Genomic DNA, 15,063 nt, shown 5'->3' on the forward strand with positions numbered 1-15,063 from the left:
AAACTAGGAGTGCTTGGGTATAGTTAGGAGGTCACTGACATTTCTTGGCTGCCCTATCTATGTTTCCTGATAAAATACATGGGAAAATACAATTGGGGGAAAATTGCGCTTAGGGTTAGGTTTAAGTTACCATGAAGTCAGACAGAAAGATGGACTTCACCAACAAACTCAGAGTGCTTGGGTATGGTTAGGAAGGCACTGACCTTTCTAGGCTGCCCCATCTATATTTCCTGTTAAAATACATGGGAAAATCCCATTGGGTGAAAATTCCACTTAGGGTTAGGTTTAAGTCACCATGAACTCATAGAGCAAAATGGACATCGCCAGCAAACTCGCAGTGCTTGTGTATTGTTCGGAGAGCACTTAATTTGTTGTGCTGCCCTATGTATGTTTCCTGGTAAAATATATGGGAAATACCATTGGGGGAAAATTGCACTTAGGGTTAGGGTTAGGTCACCATGAACTCAGACAGAAAAATGGACATAGCCAACAAACTCGGAGTGCTTGGGTATGGTTAGGAAGGCACTGACCTTTCTAGGCTGCCCCATCTATGTTTCCTGTTAAAATACATGGGAAAATCCCAATAGGGGAAAATTCCACTTAGGGTTAGGGTTAGGTCACCAGGAACTGTGAGAGCAAAATGGACATCACCAACAATCTCGGAGTGCTTGGGTATGGATAGCAGGACACGGATATTTCTAGGCTGGCCTATCTATGTTTCCCGGTTAAATAAATGGGAAAATACCATTGGGGGAAAATTCCACTTAGAGTTAGGGTTAGGTCACCAGGAACTGGGAGAGCAAAATGGACATCACCAACAAACTCGGAGTGATTGGGTATGGTTAGGAAGGCACTGACCTTTCTAGGCTGCCCTAACTATTTTTCCTGGTAAAAAACACGGATAATCCCATTGGGGAAAAATTGAACTTAGGGTTAGGGTTAGGTCACCATGAACTCATAGAGCAAAATGGACATCGCCAGCAAACTCGGAGTGCTTGTGTATGGTTCGGAGAGCACTTAATTTGTTGTGCTGCCCTATGTATGTTTCCTGGTAAAATATATGGGAAATACCATTGGGGGAAAATTGCACTTAGGGTTAGGGTTAGGTCACCATGAACTCAGACAGAAAAATGGACATAGCCAACAAACTCAGAGTGATTGGGTATGGTTAGGAAGGCACTGACCTTTCTAGGCTGCCCCATCTATATTTCCTGTTAAAATACATAGGAAAATCCCATTTGGGGAAAATTCCACTTACGGTTAGGGTTAAGTCACCATGAACTCATAGAGCAAAATGGACATCGCCAGCAAATTCAGAGTGCTTCGGTATGGTTCGGAGAGCACTTAATTTGTTGTGCTGCCCTATGTATATTTCCTGGTAAAATATATGGGAAAATCCCATTGGGGGAAAATATCACTTAGGGTTAGGGTTAGGTCAGCATGAAGTCAGAGAGCAAAATGGATATCGCCAACATACTCGGAGTTCTTGGGTATGGTTAGGAAGGCACTGACATTTGTAGGTTGCCCTATCTATCTTTCCAGATAAAATCCATAGAAAAATCCCATTGGGGAAAAATTCCAGTTAGGGTTAAGTTTACATCACAATGAACCTGGATAGCAAAATAGACATCGCCAACAAACTCTGAGTACTTGGGTATAGTTAGTTGGGCACTGACTTTTCTAGGCTGCCCTATCTATGTTTCCTGTTAAAATACATGGGAAAATACCATTGGGGGGAAATTGCACTTAGGGTTAGGGTTAGGTCAGCATGAAGTCAGAGAGCAAAATGGACATTGCCAACAAACTCGGAGTGCTTGGGTATGGTCAGGAAGGCACTGACATTTGTAGATTGCCCTATCTATCTTTCCAGATAAAATCCATAGAAAAATCCCATTGGGGAAAAATTCCAGTTAGGGTTAAGTTTATATCACAATGAACTTGGATAGCAAAATGGACATCGCCAACAAACTCTGAGTACTTGGGTATAGTTAGTTGGGCACTGACTTTTCTAGGCTGCCCTATCTCTGTTTCCTGATAAAATAAATAGGAAAATCCCATTGGCGGAAAATTGGACTTAGGGTTAGGGTTAGGTCAGGATGAAGTCAGTGAGCAAAATGTACATCGCCAGCAAACTCGGAGTGCTTGGGTATGGTTTGGAGAGCACTTAATTTGTTGTGCTGCCCTATGTATATTTCCTGGTAAAATATTTGGGAAAATACCATTGGGGGAAAATTGCACTTAGGGTTAGGCTTAGGTCACCATGAAGTCAGACAGAAAAATGGACATTACCAACAAACTCGGAGTGCTTGCCTATGGTTCTGAAGGGACTGACCTTTCTAGGTTGCCCTATCTATGTTTGCTGGTAAAATACATGGGAAAATACCATTGGGGGAAAATTCCATTAAGGGTTAGGGTTAAGTCACCATGAAGTGAGAGAGCAAAATGGACATCGCCAGCAAACTCGGAGTGCTTGGGTATGGTTAGGAGAGCACTGACTTTGCTATGCTGCCCTATGTATGTTTCCTGGTAAAATATATGGAAAAATACCATTGGGGGAAAATTGAACTTAGGGTTACGGTTAGGTAAAAGTGAGCTCGGATAGCAAAATGGACATCGACAACAAACTCGGAGTGCTTGGGTATAGTTAGGAGAGCAATGACTTTTCTAGACTGCCCTATTTATGTTTTCTGATAAAACATAGGAAAATCCCATTGGGGGAAAATTCCACTTAGGGTTAGAGTTACGTCACAATGAACTTGGATAGCAAAATGAACATCGCCAACAAACTCTGAGTACTTGGGTATAGTTAGTTGGGCACTGACTATTCTAGTCTGCCCTATCTGTGTTTCCTGATAAAATAAACAGGAAAATCCCATTGGCGGAAAATTGCACTTAGGGTTAGGGTTAGGTCAGCATGAAGTCAGTGAGAAAAATGGACATCGCCAACAAACTCGGAGTGCTTGGGTATGGTTCGGAGAGCACTGACCTTTCTAGGCTGCCCCATCTATGGTTCCTGTTAAAATATATGGGAAAATCCCAATGGGGGAAAATTCCACTGAGGGTTAGGGTTAAGTCACCATGAATTCATAGAGCAAAATGAACATCGCCAGCAAACTCAGAGTGCTTGGGTATGGTTCGGAGAGCACTTAATTTGTTGTGCTGCCCTATGTATATTTCCTGGTAAAATATATGGGAAAATCCCATTGGGGAAAAATTGCACTTAGGGTTAGGGTTAGGTCAGCATGAAGTCAGAGAGAAAAATGGACATCGCCAACAATCTCGGAGTTCTTGGGTATGGTTAGGAAGGCACTGACATTTGTAGGCTGCCCTATCTATCTTTCCAGATAAAATCCATAGTAAAATCCCATTGGGAAAAAATTCTACTTAGGGTTAGAGTTACGTCACAATGAACTTGGATAGCAAAATGGACGTCGCGAACAAACTCTGAGTACTTGGGTATAGTTAGTTGGGCACTGACTTTTCTAGTCTCCCTTATCTGTGTTTCCTGATAAAATAAATAGGAAAATCCCATTGGCGGAAAATTGCACTTAGGGTTAGGGTTAGGTCAGCATGAAGTCAGAGAGCAAAATGGACATCGCCAACAAACTCGGAGTCCTTGGGTATGGTTAGGAGGGCACTGACATTTGTAGGCTGCCCTATCTATGTTTCCGGATAAAATACATAGGAAAATATCATTGGGGGAAAATTCCACTTAGAGTTAGGGCTAGGTCACCAGGAACTCGGAGAGCAAAATGGACATCACGAACAAACTCGGAGTGCTTGGGTATCGTTAGTAGAGCACTGACTTTGCTGTGCTGCCCTATGTATGTTTCCTCGTAAAATATATGGGAAAATACCATTGGGGGAAAATTGCACTTAGGGTTAGGGCTGGGTCACCATGAACTCATAGAACAAAATGCACATTGCAAGCAATCTCAGAATGCTTGAGTATAATAAGGAAGGCATTGAAGTATCTAGACTGCGTAATCTATCTTTCCAGGTAAAATCCATAAAAAAATCCCATTAGGGGAGAATTCCACTTACGGTTAGGATGAGGTCACAATGAACGTGGATAGCAAAATGGACATCGCCAACAAACTCGGCGTGCTTGGGTATGGTTAGGAGGGTACTGGCATTTGTAGGCTGCCCTATCTACGTTTCCGGATAAAATACATAGGAAAATATCATTGGGGGAAAATTCCACTTAGAGTTAGGGTTAGGTCACCAGGAACTCGGAGAGCAAAATGGACATCACCAACAAACTCGGAGTGCTAGGGTATCGTTAGGAGGGCACTGACTTTTCTAGGCTGCTTTATCTATGTTTCCTGATAAAATAAATAGGAAAATCCCATTGGGGGAATATTCCACTTAGGGTTAGTGTAGGTCACCATGAACCTGGATAGCAAAATAGACAGCACCAGGAAACCTGGAGTGCTTGGGTATAGTTAGGAGGTCACTGACCTTTCTTGGCTGCCCTATCTATGTTTCCTGATAAAATACATGGGAAAATACCATTGGGGGGAAATTGCGCTTAGGGTTAGGGTTAAGTCACCATGAAGTCAGACAGAAAAATGGACTTCACCAACAAACTCGGTGTGCTTTGGTATGGTGGTGAAGGCCCTGACCTTTCTAGGCTGCCCCATCTATGTTTCCTGATAAAATACATGGGAAAATACCATTGGGGGAAAATTGCACTTAGGGTTAGGGTTAGGTCAGCAAGAAGTCATAGAGCAAAATGGACATCGCCAACAAACTCGGAGTGCTTGGGTATGCTTAGGGAGGGACTGACCTTTCTAGGCTGCCCTATCTATGTTTCCCGGTTAAATAAATGGGAAAATATCATTGGGGGAAAATTCCACTTAGAGTTAGGGTTAGGTCACCAGAAACTGGGAGAGCAAAATGGACATCACCAACAAACTCGGAGTGATAGGGTATAGTTAGAGGTCACTTACCTTTCTAGGCTACCCTATCTATGTTTACTGATAAAATACATAGGAAAATCCTATTGGGGGAAAATTGCACTTAGGGTTAGGGTTGGGTCACCATGAACTCATAGAACAAAATGCACATTGCAAGCAATCTCAGAATGCTTGAGTATGATAAGGAAGGCATTGAACTATCTAGACTGCATAACCTATCTTTCCAGGTAAAATCCATAGAAAAATCCCATTAGGGGAGAATTCCACTTACGGTTAGGGTGAGGTCACAATGAACTTGGATAGCAAAATGGACATCACCAACAAACTCCGAGTGCTTGGGTATGGTTAGGAGGGCACTGACATTTGTAGGCTGCCCTATCTATGTTTCCGGATAAAATACATAAGAAAATATCATTGGGTGAAAATTCCACTTAGAATTAGGGTTAGGTCACCAGGAACTCGGAGAGCAAAATGGACATCATCAACAAACTCGGAGTGCTTGGGTATCATTAAGAGGGCACTGACCTTTCTAGGCTGCCCTAACTATGTTTCCTGGTAAAATAATAATAATTATAATAGTAGTAAAGTTGGAAAGGACATTGAAGGTCATCTAGTCCAACCCCCTGGTCGGGCAGGAAACCCTACACCATTTCGGACAAATGGCTGTCCAGTCTCTTCTTAAGAATTTCCAGTGTTGGAGCATTTATTGCTTCTGGAGGCAAGCTGTTCCACTGATTAATTGTTCTCACTGTCAGGAAGTTTCTCCTTAGTTCTAGGTTGCTTCTCTCCTTGATTAGTTTCCACCCGTTGCTTCTTTTCCTGCCTTCAGGTGCTTTGGAAAATAGATTAATTCCCTCTTCTTTATGGCAGCCCCTGAGATATTGGAATACAGCTATCATGTCCCGCCTTGTCCTTCTCTTTGTTAAAACATTGGGGGAAAATTCCACTGAGGGTTAGGGTTAAGTCACCATGAAGTCATAGAGCAAAATGGACATCACCAACAAACTCGGAGTGCTTGGGAATGGTTAGGAGAGCACTGACTTTGCTGAACTGCCCTATGTATGTTTCCTGGTAAAATATATGGGAAAATACCATTGGGCGAAAATTGAAGTTAGGGTTATGGTTAGGTCAAAGTGAACTTGAATAGCAAAATGGACATCGCCAACAAACTCGGAGTGCTTGGGTATAGTTAGGAAAGCACTGACTTTTCTAGACTGCCCTATCTATGTTTCCTGGTAAAATACATGGTAAAATCCCATTGGGGGAAAATTCCACTTAGGGTTAGGGTTAAGTCACCATGAAGTCAGAGAGCAAAATGGACATTGCCAACAAACTCGGAGTGCTTGGGTATGGATAGCAGGGCACGGATATTTCTAGGCTGCCCTATCTATGTTTCCTGGTTAAATAAATAGGAAAATACCATTGGGGGTAAATTCCACTTAGAGTTAGGGTTAGGTCACCAGGAACTGGGAGAGCAAAATGGACATCACCAACAAACTCGGAGTGATTGGGTATAGTTAGAGGTCACTTACCTTTCTAGGCTGCCCTATCTAGGTTTCAAGATAAAATACATAGGAAAATCCCATTGGGGGAAAATTGCACTTAGGGTTTGGGTTGGGTCACCATGAACTCATAGAACAAAATGCACATCGCAAGCAATCTCACAATGCTTGAGTATAATAAGGAAGGCATTGAACTATCTAGACTGCGTAATCTATCTTTCCAGGTAAACTCCATAGAAAAATCCCATTAGGGGAGAATTCCACTTACGGTTAGGGTGAGGTCACAATGAACTTGGATAGCAAAATGGACATCGCCAACAAACTCGGAGTGCTTGGGTATGGTTAGGAGGGCACTGACCTTTCTTGGCTGCCCTATCTATATTTCTTGATAAAATACATAGGAAAATCCCATTGGGGGATTATTCCACTTAGGGTTAGTGTAGGTCACCATGAACTTGGATAGCAAAATGGACAGCACCAAGAAACTTGGAGTGCTTGGGTATAGTTAGGAGGTCACTGACCTTTCTTGGCTGCCCTATCTATGTTTCCTGATAAAATACATGGGAAAATACCATTGGGGGAAAATTGCACTTAGGGTTAGGGTTAAGTTACCATGAAGTCAGACAGAAAGATGGACTTCACCAACAAACTCAGAGTGCTTGGGTATGGTTAGGAAGGCACTGACCTTTCTAGGCTGCCCCATCTATGTTTCCTGTTAAAATACATGGGAAAATCCCATTGGGTGAAAATTCCACTTAGGGTTAGGGTTAAGTCACCATAAACTCATAGAGCAAAATGGACATCGCCAGCAAACTCGGAGTGCTTGGGTATGGTTCGGAGAGGACTTAATTTGTTGTGCTGCCCTATGTATGTTTCCTGGTAAAATATATGGGAAATACCATTGGGGGAAAATTGCACTTAGGGTTAGGGTTAGGTCACCAGGAACTCGGAGAGCAAAATGGACATCACCAACAACCTCGGAGTGCTTGGGTATGTTTCGGAGAGCACTTAATTTGTTGTGCTGCCCTATGTATGTTTCCTGGTAAAATATATGGGAAATACCATTGGGGGAATATTCCACTTAGGGTTAGTGTAGGTCACCATGAACTTGGATAGCAAAATGGACAGCACCAAGAAACTTGGAGTGCTTGGGTATAGTTAGGAGGTCACTGACCTTTCTTGGCTGCCCTATCTATGTTTCCTGATAAAATACATAGGAAAATCCCATTGGGGGAAAATTGCACTTAGGGTTTGGGTTGGGTCACCATGAACTCATAGAACAAAATGCACATCGCAAGCAATCTCACAATGCTTGAGTATAATAAGGAAGGCATTGAACTATCTAGACTGCGTAATCTATCTTTCCAGGTAAAATCAATAGAAAAATCCCATTAGGGGAGAATTCCACTTACGGTTAGGGTGAGGTCACAATGAACTTGGAAAGCAAAATGGACATCGCCAACAAACTCGGAGTGCTTGGGTATGGTTAGGAGGGCACTGATATTTTTAGGCTGCCCTATCTATGTTTCCGGATAAAATACATAGGAAAATACCATTGGGGTAAAATTCCACTCAGAGTTAGGGTTACGTCACCAGGAACTCGGAGAGCAAACTGGACATCACCAACAACCTCGGAGTGCTTGGGTATCGTTAGGAGGGCACTGACTTTTGTAGGCTTCCCTATCTATGTTTCCTGATAAAATACATAGGAAAATCCCATTGGGGGAATATTCCACTTAGGGTTAGTGTAGGTCACCATGAACCTGGATAGCAAAATGGACAGCACCAAGAAACTAGGAGTGCTTGGGTATAGTTAGGAGGTCACTGACATTTCTTGGCTGCCCTATCTATGTTTCCTGATAAAATACATGGGAAAATACAATTGGGGGAAAATTGCGCTTAGGGTTAGGTTTAAGTTACCATGAAGTCAGACAGAAAGATGGACTTCACCAACAAACTCAGAGTGCTTGGGTATGGTTAGGAAGGCACTGACCTTTCTAGGCTGCCCCATCTATATTTCCTGTTAAAATACATGGGAAAATCCCATTGGGTGAAAATTCCACTTAGGGTTAGGTTTAAGTCACCATGAACTCATAGAGCAAAATGGACATCGCCAGCAAACTCGCAGTGCTTGTGTATTGTTCGGAGAGCACTTAATTTGTTGTGCTGCCCTATGTATGTTTCCTGGTAAAATATATGGGAAATACCATTGGGGGAAAATTGCACTTAGGGTTAGGGTTAGGTCACCATGAACTCAGACAGAAAAATGGACATAGCCAACAAACTCGGAGTGCTTGGGTATGGTTAGGAAGGCACTGACCTTTCTAGGCTGCCCCATCTATGTTTCCTGTTAAAATACATGGGAAAATCCCAATAGGGGAAAATTCCACTTAGGGTTAGGGTTAGGTCACCAGGAACTGGGAGAGCAAAATGGACATCACCAACAATCTCGGAGTGCTTGGGTATGGATAGTAGGGCACGGATATTTCTAGGCTGCCCTATCTATGTTTCCTGGTTAAATAAATGGGAAAATACCATTGGGGGAAAATTCCACTTAGAGTTAGGGTTAGGTCACCAGGAACTGGGAGAGCAAAATGGACATCACCAACAAACTCGGAGTGATTGGGTATGGTTAGGAAGGCACTGACCTTTCTAGGCTGCCCTAACTATTTTTCCTGGTAAAAAACACGGATAAATCCCATTGGGGGAAAATTGAACTTAGGGTTAGGTTTAAGTCACCATGAACTCATAGAGAAAAATGGACATCGCCAGCAAACTCGGAGTGCTTGTGTATGGTTCGGAGAGCACTTAATTTGTTGTGCTGCCCTATGTATGTTTCCTGGTAAAATATATGGGAAATACCATTGGGGGAAAATTGCACTTAGGGTTAGGGTTAGGTCACCATGAACTCAGACAGAAAAATGGACATAGCCAACAAACTCAGAGTGATTGGGTATGGTTAGGAAGGCACTGACCTTTCTAGGCTGCCCCATCTATATTTCCTGTTAAAATACATAGGAAAATATCATTGGGGGAAAATTCCACTTAGAGTTAGGGCTAGGTCACCATGAACTCATAGAGCAAAATGGACATCGCCAGCAAATTCAGAGTGCTTCGGTATGGTTCGGAGAGCACTTAATTTGTTGTGCTGCCCTATGTATATTTCCTGGTAAAATATATGGGAAAATCCCATTGGGGGAAAATATCACTTAGGGTTAGGGTTAGGTCAGCATGAAGTCAGAGAGCAAAATGGATATCGCCAACATACTCGGAGTTCTTGGGTATGGTTAGGAAGGCACTGACATTTGTAGGTTGCCCTATCTATCTTTCCAGATAAAATCCATAGAAAAATCCCATTGGGGAAAAATTCCAGTTAGGGTTAAGTTTACATCACAATGAACCTGGATAGCAAAATAGACATCGCCAACAAACTCTGAGTACTTGGGTATAGTTAGTTGGGCACTGACTTTTCTAGGCTGCCCTATCTATGTTTCCTGTTAAAATACATGGGAAAATACCATTGGGGGGAAATTGCACTTAGGGTTAGGGTTAGGTCAGCATGAAGTCAGAGAGCAAAATGGACATCACCAACAAACTCGGAGTGCTTGGGTATGGTCAGGAAGGCACTGACATTTATAGATTGCCCTATCTATCTTTCCAGATAAAATCCATAGAAAAATCCCATTGGGGAAAAATTCCAGTTAGGGTTAAGTTTATATCACAATGAACTTGGATAGCAAAATGGACATCGCCAACAAACTCTGAGTACTTGGGTATAGTTAGTTGGGCACTGACTTTTCTAGGCTGCCCTATCTCTGTTTCCTGATAAAATAAATAGGAAAATCCCATTGGCGGAAAATTGGACTTAGGGTTAGGGTTAGGTCAGGATGAAGTCAGTGAGCAAAATGGACATCGCCAGCAAACTCGGAGTGCTTGGGTATGGTTCGGAGAGCACTTAATTTGTTGTGCTGCCCTATGTATATTTCCTGGTAAAATATTTGGGAAAATACCATTGGGGGAAAATTGCACTTAGGGTTAGGCTTAGGTCACCATGAAGTCAGACAGAAAAATGGACATTACCAACAAACTCGGAGTGCTTGCCTATGGTTCTGAAGGGACTGACCTTTCTAGGTTGCCCTATCTATGTTTGCTGGTAAAATACATGGGAAAATACCATTGGGGGAAAATTCCATTAAGGGTTAGGGTTAAGTCACCATGAAGTGAGAGAGCAAAATGGACATCGCCAGCAAACTCGGAGTGCTTGGGTATGGTTAGGAGAGCACTGACTTTGCTATGCTGCCCTATGTATGTTTCCTGGTAAAATATATGGAAAAATACCATTGGGGGAAAATTGAACTTAGGGTTACGGTTAGGTAAAAGTGAGCTCGGATAGCAAAATGGACATCGACAACAAACTCGGAGTGCTTGGGTATAGTTAGGAGAGCAATGACTTTTCTAGACTGCCCTATTTATGTTTTCTGATAAAACATAGGAAAATCCCATTGGGGGAAAATTCCACTTAGGGTTAGAGTTACGTCACAATGAACTTGGATAGCAAAATGAACATCGCCAACAAACTCTGAGTACTTGGGTATAGTTAGTTGGGCACTGACTATTCTAGTCTGCCCTATCTGTGTTTCCTGATAAAATAAACAGGAAAATCCCATTGGCGGAAAATTGCACTTAGGGTTAGGGTTAGGTCAGCATGAAGTCAGTGAGAAAAATGGACATCGCCAACAAACTCGGAGTGCTTGGGTATGGTTCGGAGAGCACTGACCTTTCTAGGCTGCCCCATCTATGGTTCCTGTTAAAATATATGGGAAAATCCCAATGGGGGAAAATTCCACTGAGGGTTAGGGTTAAGTCACCATGAATTCATAGAGCAAAATGAACATCGCCAGCAAACTCAGAGTGCTTGGGTATGGTTCGGAGAGCACTTAATTTGTTGTGCTGCCCTATGTATATTTCCTGGTAAAATATATGGGAAAATCCCATTGGGGAAAAATTGCACTTAGGGTTAGGGTTAGGTCAGCATGAAGTCAGAGAGAAAAATGGACATCGCCAACAATCTCGGAGTTCTTGGGTATGGTTAGGAAGGCACTGACATTTGTAGGCTGCCCTATCTATCTTTCCAGATAAAATCCATAGTAAAATCCCATTGGGAAAAAATTCTACTTAGGGTTAGAGTTACGTCACAATGAACTTGGATAGCAAAATGGACGTCGCGAACAAACTCTGAGTACTTGGGTATAGTTAGTTGGGCACTGACTTTTCTAGTCTCCCTTATCTGTGTTTCCTGATAAAATAAATAGGAAAATCCCATTGGCGGAAAATTGCACTTAGGGTTAGGGTTAGGTCAGCATGAAGTCAGAGAGCAAAATGGACATCGCCAACAAACTCGGAGTCCTTGGGTATGGTTAGGAGGGCACTGACATTTGTAGGCTGCCCTATCTATGTTTCCGGATAAAATACATAGGAAAATATCATTGGGGGAAAATTCCACTTAGAGTTAGGGCTAGGTCACCAGGAACTCGGAGAGCAAAATGGACATCACGAACAAACTCGGAGTGCTTGGGTATCGTTAGTAGAGCACTGACTTTGCTGTGCTGCCCTATGTATGTTTCCTCGTAAAATATATGGAAAAATACCATTGGGGGAAAATTGCACTTAGGGTTAGGGCTGGGTCACCATGAACTCATAGAACAAAATGCACATTGCAAGCAATCTCAGAATGCTTGAGTATAATAAGGAAGGCATTGAAGTATCTAGACTGCGTAATCTATCTTTCCAGGTAAAATCCATAAAAAAATCCCATTAGGGGAGAATTCCACTTACGGTTAGGATGAGGTCACAATGAACGTGGATAGCAAAATGGACATCGCCAACAAACTCGGCGTGCTTGGGTATGGTTAGGAGGGTACTGGCATTTGTAGGCTGCCCTATCTACGTTTCCGGATAAAATACATAGGAAAATATCATTGGGGGAAAATTCCACTTAGAGTTAGGGTTAGGTCACCAGGAACTCGGAGAGCAAAATGGACATCACCAACAAACTCGGAGTGCTAGGGTATCGTTAGGAGGGCACTGACTTTTCTAGGCTGCTTTATCTATGTTTCCTGATAAAATAAATAGGAAAATCCCATTGGGGGAATATTCCACTTAGGGTTAGTGTAGGTCACCATGAACCTGGATAGCAAAATAGACAGCACCAGGAAACCTGGAGTGCTTGGGTATAGTTAGGAGGTCACTGACCTTTCTTGGCTGCCCTATCTATGTTTCCTGATAAAATACATGGGAAAATACCATTGGGGGGAAATTGCGCTTAGGGTTAGGGTTAAGTCACCATGAAGTCAGACAGAAAAATGGACTTCACCAACAAACTCGGTGTGCTTTGGTATGGTGGTGAAGGCCCTGACCTTTCTAGGCTGCCCCATCTATGTTTCCTGATAAAATACATGGGAAAATACCATTGGGGGAAAATTGCACTTAGGGTTAGGGTTAGGTCAGCAAGAAGTCATAGAGCAAAATGGACATCGCCAACAAACTCGGAGTGCTTGGGTATGCTTAGGGAGGGACTGACCTTTCTAGGCTGCCCTATCTATGTTTCCCGGTTAAATAAATGGGAAAATATCATTGGGGGAAAATTCCACTTAGAGTTAGGGTTAGGTCACCAGAAACTGGGAGAGCAAAATGGACATCACCAACAAACTCGGAGTGATAGGGTATAGTTAGAGGTCACTTACCTTTCTAGGCTACCCTATCTATGTTTACTGATAAAATACATAGGAAAATCCTATTGGGGGAAAATTGCACTTAGGGTTAGGGTTGGGTCACCATGAACTCATAGAACAAAATGCACATTGCAAGCAATCTCAGAATGCTTGAGTATGATAAGGAAGGCATTGAACTATCTAGACTGCATAACCTATCTTTCCAGGTAAAATCCATAGAAAAATCCCATTAGGGGAGAATTCCACTTACGGTTAGGGTGAGGTCACAATGAACTTGGATAGCAAAATGGACATCACCAACAAACTCCGAGTGCTTGGGTATGGTTAGGAGGGCACTGACATTTGTAGGCTGCCCTATCTATATTTCCGGATAAAATACATAAGAAAATATCATTGGGTGAAAATTCCACTTAGAATTAGGGTTAGGTCACCAGGAACTCGGAGAGCAAAATGGACATCATCAACAAACTCGGAGTGCTTGGGTATCATTAAGAGGGCACTGACCTTTCTAGGCTGCCCTAACTATGTTTCCTGGTAAAATAATAATAATTATAATACTAGTAAAGTTGGAAAGGACATTGAAGGTCATCTAGTCCAACCCCCTGGTCGGGCAGGAAACCCTACACCATTTCGGACAAATGGCTGTCCAGTCTCTTCTTAAGAATTTCCAGTGTTGGAGCATTTACTGCTTCTGGAGGCAAGCTGTTCCACTGATTAATTGTTCTCACTGTCAGGAAGTTTCTCCTTAGTTCTAGGTTGCTTCTCTCCTTGATTAGTTTCCACAGGTTGCTTCTTTTCCTGCCTTCAGGTGCTTTGGAAAATAGATTAATTCCCTCTTCTTGATGGCAGCCCCTGAGATATTGGAATACTGCTATCATGTCCCGCCTTGTCCTTCTCTTTGTTAAAACATTGGGGGGAAATTCCACTGAGGGTTAGGGTTAAGTCACCATGAAGTCATAGAGCAAAATGGACATAACCAACAAACTCGGAGTGCTTGGGAATGGTTAGGAGAGCACTGACTTTGCTGAACTGCCCTATGTATGTTTCCTGGTAAAATATATGGGAAAATACCATTGGGCGAAAATTGAAGTTAGGGTTATGGTTAGGTCAAAGTGAACTTGAATAGCAAAATTGACATCGCCAACAAACTCGGAGTGCTTGGGTATAGTTAGGAAAGCACTGACTTTTCTAGACTGCCCTATCTATGTTTCCTGGTAAAATACATGGTAAAATCCCATTGGGGGAAAATTCCACTTAGGGTTAGGGTTAAGTCACCATGAAGTCAGAGAGCAAAATGGACATTGCCAACAAACTCGGAGTGCTTGGGTATGGATAGCAGGGCACGGATATTTCTAGGCTGCCCTATCTATGTTTCCTGGTTAAATAAATAGGAAAATACCATTGGGGGTAAATTCCACTTAGAGTTAGGGTTAGGTCACCAGGAACTGGGAGAGCAAAATGGACATCACCAACAAACTCGGAGTGATTGGGTATAGTTAGAGGTCACTTACCTTTCTAGGCTGCCCTATCTAGGTTTCAAGATAAAATACATAGGAAAATCCCATTGGGGGAAAATTGCACTTAGGGTTTGAGTTGGGTCACCATGAACTCATAGAACAAAATGCACATCGCAAGCAATCTCACAATGCTTGAGTATAATAAGGAAGGCATTGAACTATTTAGACTGCGTAATCTATCTTTCCAGGTAAACTCCATAGAAAAATCCCATTAGGGGAGAATTCCACTTACGGTTAGGGTGAGGTCACAATGAACTTGGATAGCAAAATGGACATCGCCAACAAACTCGGAGTGCTTGGGTATGGTTAGGAGGGCACTGACCTTTCTTGGCTGCCCTATCTATATTTCTTGATAAAATACATAGGAAAATCCCATTGGGGGATTATTCCACTT

This window comes from Crotalus tigris, unplaced genomic scaffold, assembly GCF_016545835.1.
Source record: "Crotalus tigris isolate CLP2741 ecotype Arizona unplaced genomic scaffold, ASM1654583v1 scf7180000018931.1341448, whole genome shotgun sequence".
Classification (NCBI taxonomy): Eukaryota; Metazoa; Chordata; class Lepidosauria; order Squamata; family Viperidae; genus Crotalus; species Crotalus tigris.